The 16,332-nt window shown below is 32.8% G+C and overlaps 2 protein-coding genes across 6 annotated transcripts in view; one reads left to right on the top strand and one right to left on the bottom strand.

Moving 5' to 3' along the window:
• IA-2 (tyrosine phosphatase IA-2) overlaps positions 1–16,332 on the top strand; it is a 991,654-nt gene that overhangs the window by 207,846 nt on the left and 767,476 nt on the right. The window lies entirely within an intron of this gene.
• Positions 7,588–16,332, bottom strand: part of LOC146997207 (uncharacterized) — a 78,870-nt gene continuing 70,125 nt past the window's right edge. For 3 of the 4 annotated variants that reach the window (XR_015041010.1, XM_085816350.1, XM_085816352.1), the window contains one exon: positions 7,588–7,763. The gene's annotated coding sequence lies outside the window, so the exon portion shown is untranslated. Of the gene's footprint in view, positions 7,764–11,011; positions 11,086–16,332 lie in introns of all 4 variants that reach the window. The other variant, XM_085816351.1, reaches the window with a different exon arrangement.

Raw genomic sequence — 16,332 nt, 5'->3', positions numbered from 1 at the left:
GTAACCATTTAAATGGAGGTAACTGATCATTTTTAATAATAACCATTGTATTTTTCTTTATGTTGTCCTTTGAAAAATACCATTTCTTTCGTTGTTGCAAGTGATTAAGATAGTCAGTTATCCATCGTTTCCATATAATCTGTATCATTTTAGTTAATTTTTGCAATCCTGACAATCTGCTTTCTGACAAGTCTAAAATTTGAGGTTCTACAATTGAGTTGATGGGTCTACCTATTAAAACGTGACCTGGCGTCAAGGGTTCGTAATCTGAAGCTTCAGACGATAAAGGAGAAAGAGGTCTCGAATTTAGTATTCCTTCAATTTGATCAATTACGGTTAAAAATTCTTTATAGGTTAGTTTTGCATCGGAAATAGTTCTTTTAAGATGAAATTTGAAAGATTTGATTCCGGCCTCCCAAATTCCACCAAAATTGGGGGCATGAGGAGGAATAAATTTCCAAGAGATATTTTCAGATGCCATATAGTTACCCAGAACTTCATCAGGGACAGTAACTAAAGAAGCAAGTTTCTTTAACTCTTTGTCAGCTCCTACAAAATTATTTGCATTGTTACTAAACAAACATGAGCTTTTACCTCTATGCGAGAAAAAATGTTTTAAACATGCAATAAAGGCTTCAGATGTTAAGTCAAATACTATTTCTAGATGAATCGCTTTTGTAACTAAGCAAACAAAGATTGCTATATAAACTTTATGTAAACTACCTTTCCTTTGATTTCTATATTTGATTAGAAATGGGCCTGCAAAATCTATCCCTGTGTTATGAAAGGTTAGGTTTACACGTTCAGGAGGTAAATCGGCCATTAATTGATCTGAAATGATAGGTTTATGACGAAAACAAATTAAGCATTCGTGAACTGTTTTTCTAGCTTTGGACGTAATTTAAAATCTGAAACCTATCAGATTTTTTTTTAATTGTTAACAATTTTTTTTTATCTGGCTCGTTAACTGTTTTCGGATTTTCCATTTGGCCCTCATGCAGTTTGAGAGCATTGAATTAACATATTTATTATTGCGAAATTTGTACAGAGATAGATAATTTTAGTTGAGTTTTATGTGAAATTGTTGTATTTTCTTCTGCGTAATGTAACATGAAAATCTAGAAAAGCGAAGCTTACCGGAAACATAAGAATACAGGGCAATTAACATTGAGTAAATGGGCTATCTCACTAAACTGGCGATATATCATCAAACTGGCAAATGTTTTGAAGGCTACTTTTTGTTGCCAAATTTGGCTAGAAATCGCCAAAAGTCGCCAAACTTGGAAGTCCTTGCCACCAATAGGCCAAAACCTTTCCCTAACAAAGTGTAACAATGCTTGAGGACATCATGAAAATTTTAAGTCATAATTAATTGTGACATGAGTTAAGCGACCGCCCACACGTAATATATCTTTTCCATCAAAAAATGGATTTAAAGTTTTTACCTGACTTTTGATTACTCTCTGATCTTGAAGTGATTTGATCTCCTCTGCAAAATCTATTACCTGAACCATTTTTATCAAATGCATTTCCGCATCTTGAAATTCACTACTACTAATGGGGTCTGTTTTCTTTCCTGGACCTTTCAGATTGGACAGAAACCTGAAAGTAAGACTTAAAATTATAATTAGTTTAACATAATTATTTGTTAATTCAAAAAAGGTATTCCAAAGCAAGTTTAAATTGCAGTTCAAATTAATGTCTAAAGGTTTTTTAAGTTCATCCTGATAAGCAGGAGAATCTATGAGAGTCTTGTCAAGTTCAAATAAAGAAGCATCACTAAGTTCTCTCTGTTCAGGACCATTCCACCACAAGGAAGATGTCCCAAGTTCATGAGGATAAGCACCAAGAGAAATCAGATCTGCCGGATTATTGGCTGATGATACGTGCTTCCAGTGCCGAGGCTCTACTAGTCTTTGGATTTTGGAGACTCTATTTGCAATAAAGGTCTTCAAAAAATGAGGAGAAGTCTTCAACCATGACAGTGCTATCGTTGAATCAGTGCACAGAATGATGTCATCTAAATGCATCTTCAATGAGTTGCTAACTTTCGAAATCAGATGAGCCAATAACAAACATGCACAAAGTTCCAATCTTGGAATAGGTAAAGTTTTCAATGGAGCCACACGAGATTTCCTCTAGTAGATGAGACGACGAGCCGTGATCTTCATCGACACAAATCAAGTAGACAACTGCACCATAAACGGTTTCCAAAGCATCTGCATATCCAATGAGTGAAATCTTGCTTGGATGATTGGAGAGGATGCAACGATTAATTTTGATGTTTTTAACAGCCTTTACATTTGAAATTATCTGTTGCCATTCGTGAGCAATAGTTGCAAAAAGTGATTCATCCCAACTCAGTTTTTGAACCCATAATTTCTGTAAAAATATCTTGGCTTTGGTGATTATCGGACCAATCAGTCCTAAAGGATCATAAAGTCTGGCAATTGTCGATAAAATGTCTCTTTTGGTATATGATGATTTCTCCTTGAGTGAGACTTTAAAGCTGAATTCATATTTCTGAGAATTCCATGTAATGCCTAAAGCTTTAACCACATTATCACTTTTGGAGGAGAATGAAAGCTCAGAGCTTGTAGAAGGGCTATCCAACAGTTCAGGAGAATTAGAGTTCCATTTGTGCAAAGCCATTCCACAGCTATGGAAAAGCTGTATAAGTTGATTTTTCAATTCCCTTGCTGAGTCTAAATTTGATGAACCAGAGATGACATCATCAACATAACAGTCTGACAAGACAGCTTTGGCAGCTTCAGGATATTTATGCATTTCGTCATATGCAACTTGCTTTATGCATCTAATGGCTAAAAATGAAGCACTTTTAGTACCACAAGTCACCGTTTTGAGTCTATATGTCACAGGTGAGTCGGTAAGGTTTCTCTTCTATAAGATTCGAAGTAAATCTGTTTGGGATTCATCAACTAAAATTTGCCGGTACATTTTTTGTGTATCCACAATAACTGCAACTTGATATTTTCTAAATCTCACAAGAATATCAAAAGTATCTTCTTGGACTGCTCCCGCTAAAAGTAAAATCATTCAAACTTAAGCCATTTGAGCTTGGGGCACTAGCATTAAACACAACTCTTAATTTTACACTTGACTTCTCTGGTCTATATACTCCATGATAGGGAAGGTAATATTCAAGTTCCGGTTTTGAATTATCATCGACCTTTTCCATATGGTCCAAATTTTCATATTCTGTTATTAAATCGTGATATAAATGTTGCAATGTAGCGTTTTTGCTAAGACGTTTAACTAATTGATTGAGTCTTATGTTGGCTAAATGCTTTGAATTTCCTAATTGTTCGTCTTTCATAGGCATTTTTACGATAAATCTGCCATCTTCATCTCGTTTGTAAGTGTCTTTGAAATGTTCTTCACAGAATTCTTCTTCTTGGCTAAGCGTTGGCTTTTCTTCACCAATATTTTCCGCTAACCAAAATTTTTCTACCAATCTATCAATATTATCAACATTACCGAGAAGTCCACAATAATTCTGACAATTTTCAAGGGATATTTTCAAAGAACCAGTAGCTATATAACCAAACAGAGAATTTATGAAAACGAGTGGTTTCGTAGAAGATTTGAATTGTCCATTAATAAAAATGTCATAAAATATTTCTGCTCCTAAAAGCAGATCTATGCTAGATGGAGTTACAAATTCTGGATCAGCCCTGCCATCTTCATTTCGTCTGTAAGTGTCTTTGAAATGTTGTTCACAGAATTCTTCTTCTTGGCTAAGCATTGGCTTTTCTTCACCAATATTTTCCACTAACCAAAATTTTTCTACCAATCTATCAATATTATCAACATTACCGAGAAGTCCACAATAATTCCGACAATTTTCAAGGGATATTTTCAAAGAACCAGTAGCTATATAACCAAACACAGAATTTCTGAAAACGAGTGATTTCGTAGAAGATTTAAATTGTCCATTAATAAAAATGTCATAAAATATTTCTGCTCCTAAAAGCAGATCTATGCTAGATGGAGTTACAAATTCTGGATCAGCCAAACTTGATGTATTAGGAATATCTATATTTTCTATATTTAATTTTGTAGAAGGTACTAAATCTGTGATTTTATTTACAACTAAAAAATTTAATGAAGCAGAGAATTATTTCCATTAAAAATAGAAGCAAAAGTACGAGATTTAATGTTTGAAATTTGCCCATTTAAACTAGAAACGGGAATATTTATTCTTTCCTTTTTTAAATTTGCACCCTCACAGAATTCATTTGTAGCAAAATTTGACTGTGATTCTGAATCAAGAACTGCTCTTGCTTTAACGAATTGGCCATAAATATTTCTAACCCAAACAATCGCAGTTGAAAGGAGAACCGTTTTATTTTTCGAAAAAAGACACGCCGATAAAGCCTTTTTCTGTTGATTCATTGCTATTCAAAACAGCCTCAGTTTTGCGGTTCTCTGAGGAGGGCGTAGTTTCACTTTGCTTTCCCCCACTTGCTAAAGACGACATAGATCCGTGATTCCGATGAAAAAGTAAATTATGTTTTGATTTGCAAACCGAGTAAAAGTGTCTAGACTGACAGGAAGCTACTTTATGATTTGACTCTAAACAATTAATGCACACAGAAAGCTTTTTAATCATTTCGTATCGTTCCATTGGATTTAATGCTAGAAATGTTTCACATTTAAAAATTGCGTAATTATCTTTGCAAACCGGGGACACATAAATTTATTATTATTATTCGTTTTTGTCACTAGCGATCGAACTTTATTTGGAGGAATGTTTTGTTTTGCTTTTGCAAATACAGTTTTGTTTTGAATATTTTCTAACATCTGTCATCGCTTTTGAAGAGATGCCATGAAAGAATCCCATTCACATAAATCATTACTATTTAATGACATTTCAAACTGCTTACGTGATTCTTTATCTATTTTATTGAGAATAATATTAATCAGCAAAGCTTCGCTTAATTTATCCATATTTAATTCCATAACTTTTAATGATCTTAAATGCTTCTGAACTTTCTCAATTAATGAGCGTAAATCTTTAGGATATTCATGAATTATTTTTTCAATAGAAAGTAATTCATTGATATTAGAATTTACAACCAGTCTTTTATTATCATATCTTTCTTCAAGTGCCTTAAATAAGGAAGAAAATGTATCATCTATTGTTTGTATCTGCTTTGCATCACCAATTAAACAAGATTGTAAATAAAATAATTTCTGAGAATCTGTTAATTGTCTATTAGATGAAATTAAAGCTACAAATTGGTTTTTAAATAAATTCCAGTCTTTGAAATTACCAGAAAATTTAGGTAATGTTATTTCAGGCAATTTATAATTCAAGGAATTACTTCTTGTTTCTGGTATACTATTATTTGCATACTCATTATTTGCATTCTTACTACATAAGGAAGTATAGAGACATTTCAAGCTTATTCTCAACATTGGTAATATCCATCTCGATTTCTTCAAAAGTAGCTTCGATGTCTGATATTTCTGCATCTTTTGCACACTTTGTAATAATCCAAGCGAAGTTCATCAATTTGTTTATTTAACTTGTGCACTTTTTCTTGCAATACTTCTATTTGTTCGAACCCAAAATCATCACTTTTTGCACTGACAGAAGACTTTAATTTGGTTATTTCCGCTTTAATGCCGCCACGTTTTCTACTCAACGTAGTTATGTTTTCATTAGCCATTTTTTTTATTCTAATTAGCTTCGGCCGATCGCGACCAATGTTTTGAGGTCGCTGGTTAGACTGTATAATACAGACAACTTTACAACAACAACAACAACCAATTTTATTTCGTGGACTGTAACATAACTAAAAATCTAAATCGAAAATGATAAATTCCCGACCATACGGGATCAAAACATGTATGCTACGCTAGGAGTTCGAATCTTAACTAACTGAAATTGCGCAGAAACAATGCGCTGTACATAACTTTGAAGTTGCGCAGGAATAATGCACTGTACATAACTTATATCAACTCTGATAACACCATTATCAAAGATATTTAGCTCTATGAGGACTTAAAACGAAATTTGTTACTTCCATACCAGTTATGTATAATTTAGTCATTTGCATTTTAAAAACAAATCTAAATACATTTCAGCACTTAAAAACGTACAGCGCAAGGTCTTTTAATATTTCATACGACCTTTATCTTTGTGAAATTTAAATTTATATGTCAATGACTAGAAAAGACCAACACGGGTTCAATACTCTTTTTTTAAATTGGTGTCTCGTACTAACCTGCCACACGAAAATACAATTTAGTCATCATTCAATGAAATTTGCCTGCATATATGCAACTAATTTACTCCATACAAATAAAATGCAATAGTGATCCCCTAAGTGAAATAGGATTCCAAACGTATTCACTTCTCTAAACTCTGCAGAAGGGAGAATGTGTTCATTAGCATAAACTGTCCTCGCGGTGTCTTCCTATTTACTCCGGCTGTATTGTAGAACATTGAATAGAAGTCTACAACAAGCTTTACTGGTACAGAAATTTATTTAGGTGCCCCGAAGGTTTATCTAAAGCTCCTAACGTCAGTGAGTATAAATTACCACTCAAGCATAGATTCTTTTACGCTTTTAGTGTAACAAAGTGAATAGATTATTTACACTATGTGTTGCAGCCATGATTTTATTAGGAAATATTCATAGTGTGATTTCGAAATTAAAATTTACTTCTTGATAAATAGTTTTTAAGTTCCAAATGAAGATTGTTTTAAACTTTGCGTGTAATTTAAAGTAATGAGTATTTTGTTTATTACTTTTTACTGAGAATAAAGAATTTTATAATTTGAGTTATTCTTTTAATTAAACTACTCAAATGAATCTTGAGAGTAATTTAATGTTGTGAAGGTTGTAAGGATCTTAAGTTTTACTAACGTTTATTTTATTTTAAATCTTTACTATCACTTCTTATTTTCTACTTCCGGCCAGAATTATAAGCGTGAAGGATTTTATGCAAAGTTGTCTGGCGATCGCCAAGTATTTAAGTGTGGCCTTTTTGCCAAGCAGGAGAGAGGAAGCAGTGAGTACGAAGCAGGCCGCTTACCTTAGAAGTTACGCAGCTGCTATTTGCCTTCCAGGCCAGAGGTTTTAATCCTCTTGATAAATTAAACGTATTGTAGTGTTCACAGTCTCTGTGCTACATACGCTTCCTGTTATTATAAGGCCAATCTTATTCTAAAGTTAAATTAGAGTTTAGTTTTATTTTTATACCTTTTACGTTAGACCCCGAGTGGAGGGTCATTGTATTCCGAAGTACGGAAGTCATTGTATATAAAGAAAAATAAAGGGTCTTGTATACCCTTCGTCTGTATCCTGTCTACTTACTACAATTAGTGAACATAGCTTTAGTAAGCTCTCTGTTCCTAGTCAGGTCATTGTATGTTTCCGAAGAAGGTTAGAAGAAACATTGAACCTGATAAGGTAATGTATGATTTAAAGCAAAGTCTATTTTTGTTTCACTTTATCAAACCTATATTATTTTATAATTTCATTTACAGTTTTCGCAAATATAAATATAATGTACTGATTCTAGCATCACATGTATAATAAAATGCTACAAATACTGATTTAATTTGCATTTTAATTGTGTAAAATACAATGATACAAGTAAATGGCATAATACTAAGAAACTTTGCATTTTTATGAATCGCTTGATATCACATGATGACACTTAAAGCAAAGTACTATTGTGTTGCTTTTTCTTCTCCAGTATAATATTCAGCTGTCTTTTCCATAAACCTAAAATGAAAAAAAATTAATGAATTTGATTCTATTTCAATTTTAATATAGTTTTTTTTTTGTTTAAATGCTTTCATACTAACAGATAAAGAAACTAATTTTATTATCTATTAAGTAAATTACATTTCAGTTTGTTTGTATTAAGTAATTGCATGTTCAAACGTCCAAGAAAATTACCTTTGCATAGTTTGACTAATATTTTTCACAGTACAAAATTGCTTACTTAATGATTTAGCCACACAATATAGAATCGATGAAATAATGTTATTGCTCTTCTATCTGGAACTGTGATGTAATTTTCTTAATACTTGTGTTATATTTGCATAAAGTATTTTTGTATTGCATTAAATAGAGCTCTTGAGTACATTTTATGAAGGTACATTTGTTTAGCATAACGTTACTATACCTTTCTGCAAACTAAATATAAATTCATTGCTTTATAGCCTCAAACATAAACTTAATTTCATTTATGCTTGAAAGGGCGAATTACTCAATGATACGAAATGGCATGTTTCGTAAAGTAGCAAATCAGCAAACAAACAGATTATAGAGGCAGACGTAAATTCGTTTTTAAACTATTTTACATTCTTTCTTGAATATGAGCAGGCATTCATTTTTATATCGTGTTCTGTCTTCTAAAAAGTTTCAGCTAAAACTATAATATCTTTTATTTTGCATTTGAAAACATTCGTCATGAAAACTAGCGAAAGAAGACTGGGTTGAGTACAACTCTTTTACAAGTGAGTTTTTTTATTTCCAATGGTGGGCACTAGCCGTTAAAAGAGTTCGCCGCTACTAAGGCTGGAAGCGGTAGTCACTTCATTATGGGGTCGCCTAATAGGTGGGCCGCCGTTGGTTACTATAAAGGAACAGACAATTTACATCCCCACCTTCTCCGGGACTTGAACCTGGGTCCTTCGATACAACAATCAGAATCAGTAACGACTTCTCCCTTTAGGCGGTGAGAAATTTTTTTTTCTTAATGGCGGGCACTAGTCTTTATAGGTGTTGACCACAACTAAGGGCGGTAGCGATGGTCACTTTATTATGGAGGCCACTAATATATAAGCCACTGTTACTGCTATGTAGGGACAGACAATTTATGTCTTTGCATTCTCCGGGATTCGAACCTGGATCCTTCGTTACGGTAGTCAAGATCACTAACCACTTTTCCCTTTGGGAGGCTTTTAAATGATGTAATAGCACGGAATCTACTCGTCAGGAGAGACACATCAGACCTTAAGATTCAGAAGATCAATGACATATGCTATATAATTTGTCTTATTGAAAACTATGCATTTCTTAGAAAAACAAAACATTTTAACGTAAGATAATGTTGCTCCATAATGGCCTAATGGGACAGCAAAAATTAAGGCACTATTTGAGGTGTGCTCGAATGCTTATCTATTCAAAACTACAAATGTTACAATCAATCTAAGTACATCATAAGATAGATAAAAGAGCATATTAGCAAACACAATTTTTTTTAAAATTGCATAAAAGATATACGCATAGTAACGCGTCAAAAATAGCAAAATCTTATAAACAAAAGGGAAAAATAGCGAAAGTGAAAGCTCTGTGCGCATGCACGACCGCGTGTGAGTGGCACGGTCGTCTGGTAGACTGTTCGGGTGGTTATTTCGCCTAGCTAGTGGTGCTGCCATTTATAAAAATTCAACGAATAGAGCGGATTGTGTACCAATAGAATTTATTTACTATTATGCAGAATAAGAGAATAAAGGACTCAGAAGCAGACGCATTTGTGTGGCAGACGTTTCTATATTCATCCAGTTGTTAATTAAGGAGATTTGAAGATGTTCTTGTTTAGTGCATTGATGAAATATACTGTGACTACTTTATTGATAGATGAAGAGTTTACTGTAGATACAGATCTTCCTATTATAATGATGGGAGATTTCAATGTAGACGTCAAGCGATATGAAAATGCATTTGATTTTATGAAACCTTATTTTAATCTCAATTCGAGGTCAAGTATATATCCGAATACACTTGGCAAGTACTTATTGATTTAACATTTAATAGAAATGTAACTGCAGACATCTTAAATTATGTATTTTATTTCTCATATCATCAACCAATTTTACTTAGAGTCATTTTGAATGAATAAATGTAATAAATAAAAATAAAATAAGATAAAAGAAAAAAAGAAAATCTGAAAGGTTTCAGATTTTAACTTACTTACGAAGGGGCGTTTTTTTAACATTTTGTGTGTTACCTTTATTTATTAAATATCCTGTTTGTCACACTTAAACCACAAAATTCAGTTCAAGAGCAATATCACAAAATAATTTTAAATTGAACATATCTCTAGAATTTCCGATACACAGTGAATGACACTACAAGTTTCAAACAAATCAATACAGTTTTTTTACATATTAAAAATTGTGATTTAAAAATATTTTTTTGTATTTTGATTTTTTTTTTGGTTGACCTAAGTACAAATTGACTTTAAAATAATTTTTATTTAATTAATTATTAATTAATTACTTTTCAATTGTTAATAAAATACTTTTTACTCATTCATTCAAGTTCAAATACATTTTTTTTAAACTTGTAGTGGATGACACAATTTTTTTTGTATTTTTAGTCCAAAGGGGCTTTGTCCCTGAAGGACTATTGTTTTCGTTTTGCGATTTTGCGTTGGTTCACTATAAATGTCAGTTTCACTTTTCAAACTGTTTCCACCAAATGTCCTGCATTATATTCGAAGAAATTAAATCATGAAAAATCTGCATAAATGTATGTGTATGTGTTGTCTCTCTCTTCATGAGTCATAAATTCAAAGATCGTTTCGTTTCAGGAGTCAAGGTTGGGAGAGCATTAGAATTTCAAATCAAAACTTCAAGATTTCTTAGAACATAGAAATAACATTTATTAACGATAAACTTATATTACTTATATTACTTCCGCCTATAGCGGCCATGAAACATAATCAAGCATCAAATAAATATGACATGCATCATTGTTCATGTTCAAGCGTCAAGTGATATATTTTTTATCGGCGCGCATCAAGAGCGCCACCTATCTACCAAAAAGACGGAACATACTCCGCCCCGATGAACATTGGTTCATTACAACATTATTATAAAAATCTTCAATTTTAGATTCAAACAAGCTTTCCAAAAGTTCAACAGTATATCATATAAAATAAAAATGCATATTGACAAATTTAAATTGAATAACAACATTAAATTTAACACAAAATTTTACAAATAAAACATACTTACAATCTCTAGAAGGAAAACAAAATAATGAAACTGCTAAATTACCATAATCCACAATTGTGGTCCATTCTCTGAATCTGAAACATAATTGAATTAATAATAATAATAAAGACACAAATTATGAATATACAATTAATGTTTTTTTTTTCTTTAGAGTCTTATTCACTCAATGGTAAGCGGGAAAGTTTATGTATAGGACGCTTCATTTTGCCCAATAAAGTTTTTAGTTTCACAACACGAACTTTTCCATCAGCACCAGGATATAGTTCAATTACTCGTCCAAGTCGCCACTTTAATGGAGGCAAATTTTCATCCTTTATCAAGACTAAGTCATTGAGGGCTAAATTTGGTTTATCCCTCAACCATTTGGTACGCTCTTGTAATTGCGAAAGATAATCTCTAGACCAACGTTTCCAAAAGCTGTGGAAAATTTGCTGTGTCAATTTCCATCTTTCAGCAGGGGTTAGCTTATTATTTGTAAGATCAGGTTCAGGAATTGCTGTTAATGTAGTCCCAATTAGGAAATGTCCAGGTGTTAAAGGATTAAAATCTTCAGGGTCAGATGAGATGGAAACTATTGGCCTGGAATTCAAACACGCCTCGATTTGTATAATTAAGATGTGAAATTCTTCGTATGTCAGAACCTGGGTCCCAATAGTTCGCTTTAAGTGAATCTTCATTTGTTTCACTCCAGCCTCCCAAAGGCCTCCAAAGTGAGGGGCAGCAGGAAGATTGAAGATCCATTGAATATTTTCACCGCTTAGGTAGTTTTGAAATGCTTCATCAGAGGAAAGTGTAGCTATGTATCTTCTTAATTCTCGATCAGCACCAACAAAGTTGGTGCCTCTATCGGAAAAGATTTTCTTGGGTTTTCCTCTGCGTGACACAAATCTTTTCAGAGATGCTAGGAATGCTTCAGTTGTTAGATCACTGACTACTTCTAGTTGAATGGCCTTTGTGGTGAAGCATATGTAAAGGCAAACGTAACATTTATATCTCGTTCCTCCTCTTCCTTTCCTAGCTTTAATTAAAAAGGGGCCTGCAAAATCTAGTCCTGTATTCGAGAATGTTCTATTCGGCAATACGCGGGAAGCAGGTAGGTCGCCCATTATCTGACTGGATGTGCTTGTTCGATTTTTAAAACATTTTATACATTTCCAAATTATTTTTCTTACAATTTCTCGGCCATTAACGATCCAATATTTCTGTCGCAGAGCAGATAATGTTAATGTGGCTCCTCCGTGAAAGTTCACTTCGTGAAAGTGACTATCAATTCAGTAACTTGGTGACTTTTGGGAAGAATGATTGGATACTTTGTGTTTTCTGAAAGATTCGAGTTACAGAGTCTACCACCGACTCTAAGGATTTCTTCTCTATCAAGAAAAGGATTTAATTTCAGGATTTTACTGCTGAGATTCAATTTCTTCCCTGCTTTCAAAAGTCTAATTTCTTCTCTAAATTCGGAATTTTGCATGATTTTAAAAATCAAATTGCTTGCCTTATCCAATTCTTGAACTGTTAAAAAACCCTTGAGTTTTAAAGATGTAGGTTTAATATTGTGGCAGAATCTTAAACACCATGCAGTTACGCGTTTCAATTTTTTCCAGGATGAAAACCTGGATGTCAATTCAAATTCAGCCTCTTGGCTAATAACAGAACATACAGTAGTTTGACGCTGTTCTACCTGTACCTCTTCCACCATAGGCTCGATCAAAGGATCAAAAGATGATGATGGTACATTTTTCTCTTTTAACCACACTGGTCCATTGAACCAAAGTTTATTTCCCACTAAATCAGAAGCTCTTAATCCACGTGAAACTATGTCAGCCGGATTGTCATTTCCCTTACAGTATTTCCATTGCGAAGGTGATACAACATCTTGTATTTCACGTACACGATTAGCAACAAAGGGTTTCCATTTATCAGCGGTACCTCTGATCCCGTGAAGAACAATTTTAGTGTCACTAAAACAAAATACATTATCTTCTTGGATATTAAATAATTTCCTTAAATATTTAACTATTCTTGCGGCAATAATGGCTCCCATAAGTTCTAAACGAGGCAAGGTTAATTTTTTAAGTGGGGATACACGGCTCTTTGAAAGAACAAAAGACGTACAGCAAGAATCAGGATCACGAAAATATGCAACAGCTCCATATCCCTTGAGGCTGGCGTCACAAAAGACAAAAAGCTCTATTTTATCGAAATTTACACATTCATCATTTAATTTGTATTTTCTAGGAATACACAAGTTGAGAATAACTTTAAGTTCAAAGTACCAAGTTTTAAATTTTTCACTCAAATAACTGGGCAAAATTGTGTCCCAATCAATACCCAATTCCCATAACTCTTGTAATAAGAATTTTATTCTGATAACAAAGGGTGCAATGAATCCAACTGGGTCATAAATTTTTGCCACAATTTGTAATACCTTTCGCTTCGTAACGTGTTTCCAGTCAACTGGTTGTAAAAGTTCTTGTACATCTAATTTCAATGTGTCCTCATCCAAATCCCAAATTATTCCCAGCACCTTCTTTAACGTTTTCTTATCCAAATTATCTTCCTTATTAATTAAACCAATATCTTGCCAATGATTTTTTAAAGATACGGAATTTGATTCAAATTTTCTTAAGTTCATACCAGCGTCTTGAAGAATTTTAACTGCATCAGTTGATAATGAGAAAACTTCTTCAACGGAGTCTGCTCCATGGATAAGGTCATCAACATATAAGGACTTATTTAACATGTCAACAGCTTTGCTATATTTCTTTTCATAACCCTTAATATGATGTTTGATAGTGGCGGACAAAATAAACGGACTTGTTGTCATTCCAAACGGCACTCGGCACATTCGGAAAACCTTAAAGCCTAAACTATTGTCACTATTGTCGTAAGAATGATCAAACCATAAGAACCTTAAAAAATTTCTATCTTCACTATCAATTTGAATTTGGTGAAAAGCCTTCTCTATGTCTGCACAAAATGCAACTTTATGTACGCGAAATTTTAAAATTATATCCAACAAGTTAGGATTTAAATTAGGACCTGTTATCAAACATTCATTTAACGATTTAGCTCCTTCAGACTTAGAAGAGGCATCATAAACTATTCTTATTCTTGTTGTTACTTTTCCTTCACGTATAACGGGCCTATGAGGCATATAATAACAGTTAGGTTCATTTTCAACAAACTTACATTGTTCAACAATCCCCCTTTCAACTTGTTCTCTAATTATATTATCATATTCATTATATAGGAAATCATTTCCCTTTAATTTATGCTTTAGTCCTAGAAATCGTTGTTTAGCAACGAAAAAATTATCAGCGAGTTGTGATTTATTGTCCTTCCAAAAGAGTTTTGTTTCGTATCTGCCGTTATTAAATTTTAAACTGTCGTTAAAATGCTTAATAGTATCCAAATCAGTTTCCGAAAATGTTTTGTTTTCATTTTCAATTCCTATCGAATCCAATTTCCAAAATGACTGCAAATCAAATGTGTTTCCTTCAACGGCAGATAAAAACAACGCATTAATTCGAGTATTATTATTTTTTACTTTACCCATCACTGTGTATCCAAATATGGTCGGTACTATAAACAAACCATCATTTATCATTGAATTACTTCCTGTTTGTATATACCAGAAATGCTCCGCGCCAAGCAGAATATTTATGTTCTCATTAACGGGACTTGTATCCGAAAGTTCCAAGCCCTTTTTAGTCATAAATTCTTTAATGTTTTGACATGTTGATGGCGCCTGGAATTCTATTGATGATATTAATTCTATCCCTATAGCTTCTACAACAAGGCAGCGATCATCGTTTTTATTTTTTATTTTTAGACTATATACATCAAATTCTTGCGAGTTACCGCGCTGATTTCCAAACGAATAAATTGTTAGAAATTCTTTTCTAATGACTTGCAATTCTAAATCGCGCGCTAACTTGTGGGTGATGAAGTTTCGTTCACTACCTGAATCAATTAATAATCTTACGATTCTCGATTTATTTTTGCTTTGAGCAATAACAGAACATGTCTGTAAAAGCACACTATTTTCAGGTTTTAGAGTGTTACAGTAGGAAGTAGATACTAAAGTTTTATTTTGCGTATCTGCGGAGTTAACATCTCCCATTTCTTTCGATTTCAAACGGCAGAAAAGTTTATTATGATTTTTGTCGTTACAATTTTCGCATGGTTGTATTTTTGAATGACAAAACGCCGACAAATGTGATCTCAGAAGGCATCTGTAACAGCGACCTTCATGTTTTAATTTCTTTCGTTTTTGTTCGTCGGAAAATTTCAAACATCCGGCAGATGTATGTTCGTTTGATTTGCAGAATATGCAAAACATTTTTACCGATGTGTTAAAAGCAGAAGCTTGTGATTTGACTTTATAATTTTTTAACCCTTGTTTAGGATTAACCCCTGTGTATTTATTACCTTTTGAGCTATTAATCAAAATACTTGCTTCTCGGCATTCAGTTTCTATTTTAATGAACTCTATTAATTCACTTACTTCTATATTTTGGTTAGATGTTCTTTTTCTATGGAATTCAAGAGCTAAATCTTCAGGTAACAATTTAAGAATTATTGGGTTCAATAACTGTCCGTATGAACCACTAGTAACATCTAAACTACTTAAATTTCTAACGCAGATTTGTAACTGATCATAGAGCTTTCTTAACCCAAAAACATTTGAAGAACTTTTAACTGGTTCTAACTGTAACAACATCTGCATGAATTTTGATATAATAACATCTTTACGACCAAACCTTTCTTCTAAACTTTTAATGCATAGATCATAATTTTCTTCAGATAAAGCATAACCAGAAACACAATTATATGCTGAACCAGATAATAAACTTTTCAAATATGTAAACTTATCTATTTTAGATAAACTTGGATTAGAATGAATAGCATTATCATACGAATTAAAGAATTCGAGCCATTTACTGGGATCACCAGCAAATTTTTCAATATTTAATTTAGGTAACTTTACTGAAGCACTACTTGTAACAACATTATTACCATTCAGAGTACTACTAATACCATTACTAGTTGCAATTATACTTCTTTCAACAACTTCATTACTGTTAATTTTCTTTACTTTACTAACAATCTTAGCTTTAAACGTTATAATTTTTTCATCATATTCTTCACATACAAGTAGTTCGTTATCATATTCTTTTTCATCAATTATGAGAGCATCGATCTTTGAGTCAAGAGTTTTAAGTTTCTTATGGTATTCAATTAACAATTCATATGATGAATTTAAATCTTCTAGATGTTCTTTACTTAATTCTTCCGATAATAATTTCTCAAGTTTA

Source organism: Stegodyphus dumicola, chromosome 5 (assembly GCF_044657685.1).
Source record: "Stegodyphus dumicola isolate Sdum_Otavi_A_Nest chromosome 5, ASM4465768v1".
In the NCBI taxonomy this organism is placed as follows: Eukaryota; Metazoa; Arthropoda; class Arachnida; order Araneae; family Eresidae; genus Stegodyphus; species Stegodyphus dumicola.
Note: the sequence above shows the minus strand (reverse complement) of the source record. Positions and strands in the feature narration are given on the sequence as shown.